Source organism: Helianthus annuus, chromosome 3, assembly GCF_002127325.2.
Source record: "Helianthus annuus cultivar XRQ/B chromosome 3, HanXRQr2.0-SUNRISE, whole genome shotgun sequence".
In the NCBI taxonomy this organism is placed as follows: Eukaryota; Viridiplantae; Streptophyta; class Magnoliopsida; order Asterales; family Asteraceae; genus Helianthus; species Helianthus annuus.
The window spans coordinates 7,259,150-7,266,237 of NC_035435.2; the positions used below are offsets into that span (position 1 = coordinate 7,259,150).

The 7,088-nt window shown below is 36.3% G+C and overlaps 1 long non-coding RNA gene across 1 annotated transcript; it reads left to right on the forward strand.

The window, feature by feature from the left end:
• The first annotated feature begins 2,578 nt into the window (after window positions 1–2,578).
• On the forward strand, window positions 2,579–4,548 carry LOC110927514. The gene is made up of 3 exons (XR_002585685.2): window positions 2,579–2,717; window positions 3,231–3,295; window positions 4,451–4,548. It is a non-coding gene; the product is annotated as an uncharacterized LOC110927514 (long non-coding RNA).
• Window positions 4,549–7,088: the final 2,540 nt, after the last annotated feature.

A 7,088-nucleotide genomic window follows, 5' to 3' on the forward strand; every position in this document is an offset into this window, starting at 1 on the left:
AACGATGACGCCGAGTTCGATGAAGAAGAGTACACTGTAAAGGAAGCGGAACGTCCCCCGGGCCGGGACAAATCAAAGAAGGAGGCGGCGTCAAAGAAAGAAAAGCAAAAGGTTGATCCGAAGATGGAGGAGTTTATGACGCAATTTAAAACATACACCGAGGTCACGGCCCAAAACGCGAGGGCGAAGGAGCGGGCGATCGAAGAAAAGTCACGAGTGGCGGGAGAAAAGTTAGGCGTGGCGGGAGAAAGTTACGATTGTCCGATGATAAGGTTCGGCTCAAGGAGTGGGAAATATTAACAATGGATGTTGATAGTTATCTCGAACCGAAACGCTCGACTTTGATAAAATTGCAGAATGACATCACGAAGAAGCATCAAAGTGGATGATTTTTATAAGTTTATATTTTTTTTAATTTATTAGGATTTTTTTTAAGTTTATGTATTGTTTTTTTAATATTAATGAAAGTATTTTCCTATTTTATTGTTAAAAACTTAAAAAAAAGTGGAAGATTTAAAAAAATAATAATAAAGTGGTGGGGTAGAATCATCCTCCCATTTCCATTGTTTTTGTGGGATGAACCATCCTCATAAGTACTATGATGTGACGCCTAGGTGGCGGATTATCATCTACGGGAAGACCATCATGATACCATGTAGCCTAACTATCTTGGGCCTTATGTGTTAAATGCCAATCAATTTCGGGACCAACATACGACCTACCTGATTGTCCATATATGATGCTATCATTATTCGTACACATTATGGATGTATAGCTTTATCAAGATAAATGCGACAAACGAACAAAAATACTTAAATCTCATCCAACCAACAACATTAAACCATCAAAATCTCCTAACCTTGCTAGCAAATTAATGTAGCCTAATGTAGAAATTTTCTTATATATGATTTTTCTGGATCTAGTACGAACTCCTATATCCCTTAATACTCCATGTTTTGACAATTAAGGGGATGTTTGTTTAGCTCTTAACGAGCTTCAAAATGGTTCAGATCACATTTACTAGTTCAACACTTTACGATTCAGACTGTTTGTTTCGCGAGCAGATGTTTAAATGATTCATACATTTGTCTCTGAATAGTTAAACATTATACTGAGTCTGAATGGTTAAGACCTCTTATCTGAATTGGTCAGACATTTGTCTCCGAACGATTAAGCATTATACTGACTCTTAATGGTTCAGACATCTTACTGATTCAACAATTACCTATTCAGAAATTATCAAACAGCCCCTAACAAAAAATGTGACAAACACCACCAAACGACGCATATGATTGTGAAAATAGTTCTTCTACACCTATAATCTTGATAATTATGCTACATGATTGTGAAACTAGTTCTTACTCACCTAAATTCTTGATAATTGCACTGACTGGTTGCTGAAATAGTTCTTCCGCACTTAAATTCTTGATATTCAATCAATCAATCAATCAATCAATCGTATTCATTAAATCACACAAATAACAAAGTTATTGGTAGGGTCTAGGTAGGGTGAGATGTAGGCACATCTTACCTCTATCCCTAGGGATAGAGATGCTACTTCTAGAAAAACCATCGACACCCTTATTCTTAAATATTATTTTTCATATTAAAGTATCATTTAACACATATTAACACGTTACGTTTCAAAACCCGAACTTCTTGTAGTTTTGAAATAACTTACACAACCATTCAACCTTTTCAAGATATTCTGCAAATGTATACTCTTCCTTAAGCGACACTTAGATCTAATGATCTATCAAAAGTGATATGTAAAATTTTTTTTGGGTTAAAAGAAAAATATCATTCCGCACAAAAAACAGCAATTACAAAGCAAAATATATGTAGACCACATGTTAAAAAGTTAAACTATAGATCTTTCAGGTTTAATCTTTATATTAAATATAAATTAGCATGTAAAATCATATGCGACGAACTTTTACGTACAAATACTCTACATAGATTTATAGATAAAAGAATGTTTAGACTCCTTATATACGAGTTGTGCAAACTATGTTTGCTTGTCGAACATAACTGTATTATAGTAAACAACATGAGCATGTAAAACACTGATCGTATCTTAATCTTCTAAAGTTGTTCACCAAGTAACATATTATAGTAAATAACATGAATATGTAACACACTGATCATATACGAATGGTGGGCGCCCACCATAGCTTTTGAATAATTTCAAAAGAGGAGAAGAATTTACTTAATCCTAACAATACGACTTACTTGAATTTTGGTTGTCTTGGTAAAGAAAGCACCGTGAAATAATAAAATAATATATTCTCTTTTAGGTTTACGATTTAAAAAAAATTAAGTTGAGTTATGAATAAGGTGTAACACCAAATATAAAACTTTATATTAGATTTATAAAGTATAAAATAAATAAGAATAAACTAACTAGGGGGATAGAAATAACCTAGTTAGTTAACTATCTTGTAATAACATGGAGTTTGAATAAAAACATCTAAATTAGAGAAGCACAAATAGTTAAGGGGCCAATGTTGTTAAAAATCAAACTAGATTTGATAAAAACAAAATAATTAAAATCCAAACACACAATTGTGTGTCTGGATCGATCTAGAACATAGGAGGGCGACCAACTCACCTTCCAAAACCTAGTTTCACAAAATTGCTCAAATTGAGGGCTCTAGTCTGTTCCAAATCGATTTCTAAGCGCAAATTCGTGATCATCTCATTGAAGGGATCATAAGGTATGCTTAATTTCATCATTTAACTTCATCTCAGATTCTTGGTAAATTGTGAAATCGAAAATGGAACTTGATTTTGTGATGAATAGATGGAACTTGTAATAGAAACAAGTCTAGGAGTGAATTTTAGATGATAAATTGCTGAAATTAGATTCCAAATTATGAAACTCATGATAACCCATTCATAGGTTAAGTGGGTTTTGCAAAATAGGATGAACACAAGAATGATAACTATCACAAGTAGTATTACTTGATATCTATATGATGATTTTGATGATAGTATGCATGCTTGACATGATGGAATCGAATCGTGTGATTATAATCGGCGAAAATAACAAGTTAGGAACTTGATTCTAGTTATATAAAAATTAAACCCGTTAGGTGTTCGACAAAATGCCTAAGTGAAGAATTAAGTGTTAAAAATCGAATGAAAACGCATGTTTGATTGTTATGACAAACTATGCGTTAAAGTGCATAAAAAGAGTTCTAAAAATGTTGTGAATTGAACTCTTTTAGGCAAGGAGTCCGGATCGTCAAGTGGACAAGCCGGAGGGGATACGCGCTTGAAAGGGGCTCTAAAGGTATGTAACTTGTTCCGTTATATTATGTATAAATGTTTGGATTTAGCTTGTTAATGGTGTCATAGTATAGTATATGCATTTGGTGTGTCATTGAAGTGGCGAAGCTCACTCGACACCCAAACGGGTCAAAATATCGGTTAGAAATAGTTTGGCTTGTCATTAAAGTGAGGATTTTCACTCGACAACTAAACGGGTCAAAACTATGTACTTAAATCGATCTTGTGTGTAGAGACTTAAAAGTCTCATATTGTGATAATGCTAGGTAGCAATATACCAAAGAATGATTTTACTAAGCTAAGTTTATGAATCCGTGGTATCGGGTCAAACGGTAAAAACTAGATGCAAGAGTTGCATAAGAAGCATGCTTGAATTGTTACAAAATGAGCATGGAATTCTAATGCATTGTGATAATGCTAGGTAGCAATATACCAAAGAATGATTTTACTAAGCTAAGTTTATGAATCCGTGATATACCAAAGAATGATTTTACTAAGCTAAGTTTATGAATCCGTGATATCGGGTCAAACGGTAGAAACTAGATGCAAGAGTTGCATAAGAAGCATGCTTGAATTGTTATAAAATGAGCATGGAATTCTAATGCGAGCGTGAAGCCATGTAATGGAACGGATACGCCATGAATTACAAGCCCGGGGAATGGGTGAATATGTCTAAAATGCCGAAGAATAGAATGATGAACAATATGAACATATAGTTAATGGGTCGAATAATCGGAACAAGGATTTTGTGAACCATACGTTCATAAACCGGGTTTTGTTAAGTGAAACTTGCATGGTTAGATCCGTAATTTTAATACGGACACATAGGAAAAAAGAATCGGCTAAAACGGACATGTAAATCAAAAGTTATGTTAGTTTAAAGTTTGACAATGAAAATAGTATTGCTGGGTAAATATGCAGCTCCAATTCACGAACCTACTGTCAAAATGAGGCCCTCGCGCTACGCGACGCCAAACCATGTTCACTCGCGTCACGCGACAATCGTCGCGGGCCGCGAAAGCCTGGACCTGATCTGTCGCGGGGCGAGACAGGCTCAATTCGCATAAATTTTTGTTTGTTTTCGTTGTTTGGCAATAGAACTTATATATACTTGATATTATGTTGTCAAAACTAACAATTGATGTAGTTTTGACCTTAGGTAATGCTCGTTCGTTTCGGATGCCAATCAAGCAAGGAAATCAAGAACCGAACACAAGTTTTGAAGCTTCCGCACTAATCTAATTATGTTTAAACAATGTGGTTGATGTGCGTGAAGTGTGTTATAATTTAGATTAATATTTAAGCCCCTTTTTACACTTTTAGCCAAGTTTTAAATTTATAAAACACGATATTTACTAACACTAAACACACATATGGGCAAGTGCACCCATCGTGGACGTAGTATAGTGTTGGTAAGATACCGAGGTCGTCCAAGGACACAAGAGCTTTTAATACCGGTTTATCCTCAACGTCTAATCAAATCAAAAAGTGAGAAAAATGTTTTAAACTAAGAAAAAGAATAAAAACTAACTAAATGCTGAAAAATAAAATAAAATATAAAAACAGATAGACAAGATGAATCACTTGGATCCGACACGTGTGTTAGTATAACCTTTGATTATTTTCGCACTTTTGCACTTGTTTAAGAGATTATCTTAGTTATTGTAGTAGGCCCCTCTTTTGAAGGCGACGTTACCCTCAACCCAGTAGTTTGAGTCAGCAAGGATACAATCCTAAAGGGTCGGATTATTGAAAGATAATGAATTAAGTTATTAATGCAAATTGTGGTAGGCCCCGCTTTCGGCGGTGACGTTACCCTCGGCTAAGTAGTCTGAGTCAGCAGGGATACAGTCCTAAATAGCCGGGTTATAGTATTAATAGTAGTTAACTTATGAGGGGGTCAAAGAGTTTGGATCCCCGCCATCCAATACCTATGGGCATTGAAGGAGATCCTACTAAATTTGACCCAGGTCCCAAGCAGGACCTCTAAACGCTGAACAAGGGCAAGACCCTTACCAAACCGTTCCCTTAACCCCCGACCAGGTAGCCAACATACCTGCATATAGACCGTGGAGATATGAATGGTGAAAATCTTTTATTTTATATAGACAGTAAAATAACGCCAAGACACCACGGACAAACGATAAGGAAAGATCACCTTCAACATAAGTAACTAGTTATTAAAGTCATTAATACAAAACCAAATAAAAAGTGCAAAAGATTAAAAATAAAAAGTATTATACTAAACACTTGTCTTCACCAAGTGATGTAAGAGACTTAGGCAAACATGGCCTTGATTGTCAAGAACTCTTACGATCAATCTTGGATCCCGAGACGACTCACACACTCTACGATGGACAATGGATGATGGTGGTGGATGATGGTGTTATGGTGGTGGTGGGTGGTGGATGAAGTGTGAGAGAGGTGGTGTGCCAAGGGATGAGATGGAATGAAACCAAGCACCCCTATTTATAGGCTGAACAGAAGGCTGGGCACGGCCCCGTGTCCGCTGGACACGCCCCCCGTGCCCGTCTGACACTCTCTCTCTTCATTAATTGTAATTCGCAATTACAATTAATGCGCCTGCTGTACTTTCACCACGCCCCCGTGCCCGCCGGACACGGCCCCGTGGTGGGCAATGGAAGCTTCTACTAGTTTGTCTTTTCTGCTGCTTCTTGGGCACGGCCCCGTGTTCGCTGGACACGGGGCGTGTTCAGTCTTCTGTTTTCTCTTCTTTGCCTTGGGGGGTGCCGTTGAGGGTCCGGGCAGTCTACTTTTATTCCTTTTCTTGTATTTATGCTAGAATTAGTTGTCTTTTTGCTTCTTTTGTGATTTTGAGCTCATTTCATCCTGAAAATACAAAAGAAAGACAAAAACACTCTTTTTCCAACATTAGTACTTAAAAAGGGTTAGTTTTATGCCTTAATTGATGTGATTTATATGTTGCATTTTACACACATCAAATACCCCCACACTTGAACTTTTGCTTGTCCTCAAGCAAAACTCTTTAAATGTGGCTTACACTCCCAAATGGAATAGGTAGAAGAGAAAGTTTTTTAGCTTGTCCTTGAGTGTCGGGAATCCAAGGTCCTTGTAGGTTTTATTTTTTATTTATTTACAATCCTATTCGTTATGATTTATTTTGAACGTTTCATAAGATAAATTACTTATTCGGGCATAGCATGCCTTATTAAAATTCCATTTATATACAAGTTCACATACCTCGCGGGAGATCACTCAACACTCGGCCGAAGGTGTATATTTTTTAGTGAATCACTCGTGAGCGGCATGGAACTTACGCCTTCCATAGGCTTGCCAAGCAATCAATCCTCCTCCTTTTTAACTTTTTACCTTTGTAAATATCAAGAGGACTTTTGGGGTGAAGGGTTAGGCTTGGGTTAAAGGGTGGTCGGTTGGGTTAGTTAGAAAAAATGGCGAAAATCGTAAAAAGCGTCGGTTTCCGTGACATACCTTGTTTTTAGTGACTTTTTATTTTGAAGTATTTCTCCAAACAAGCTTTTATATAGCTTTTGTTTGTTTTTAACTTCATCATTGTTTTTTTTTTCATCACATAAAAAGGCGAGTTTACGAAAAACCGAGCTTGTTACTAAAATAAAGGGTGAAAAATAAAAAGGGTTTTTTTTGGTGGGTAAAAAGAGTTTTGTGGTAATGAAATGAAAGGTTTAGGCTCAAAGGGGCTATCTAGGGGGATTTTGGGTAGGTGGTAAAAAAAATGAAAAATAATGGTTTAGAAAGAAAAATACGGTTAGTCCTAATGCCTCCATCACTTACTTACT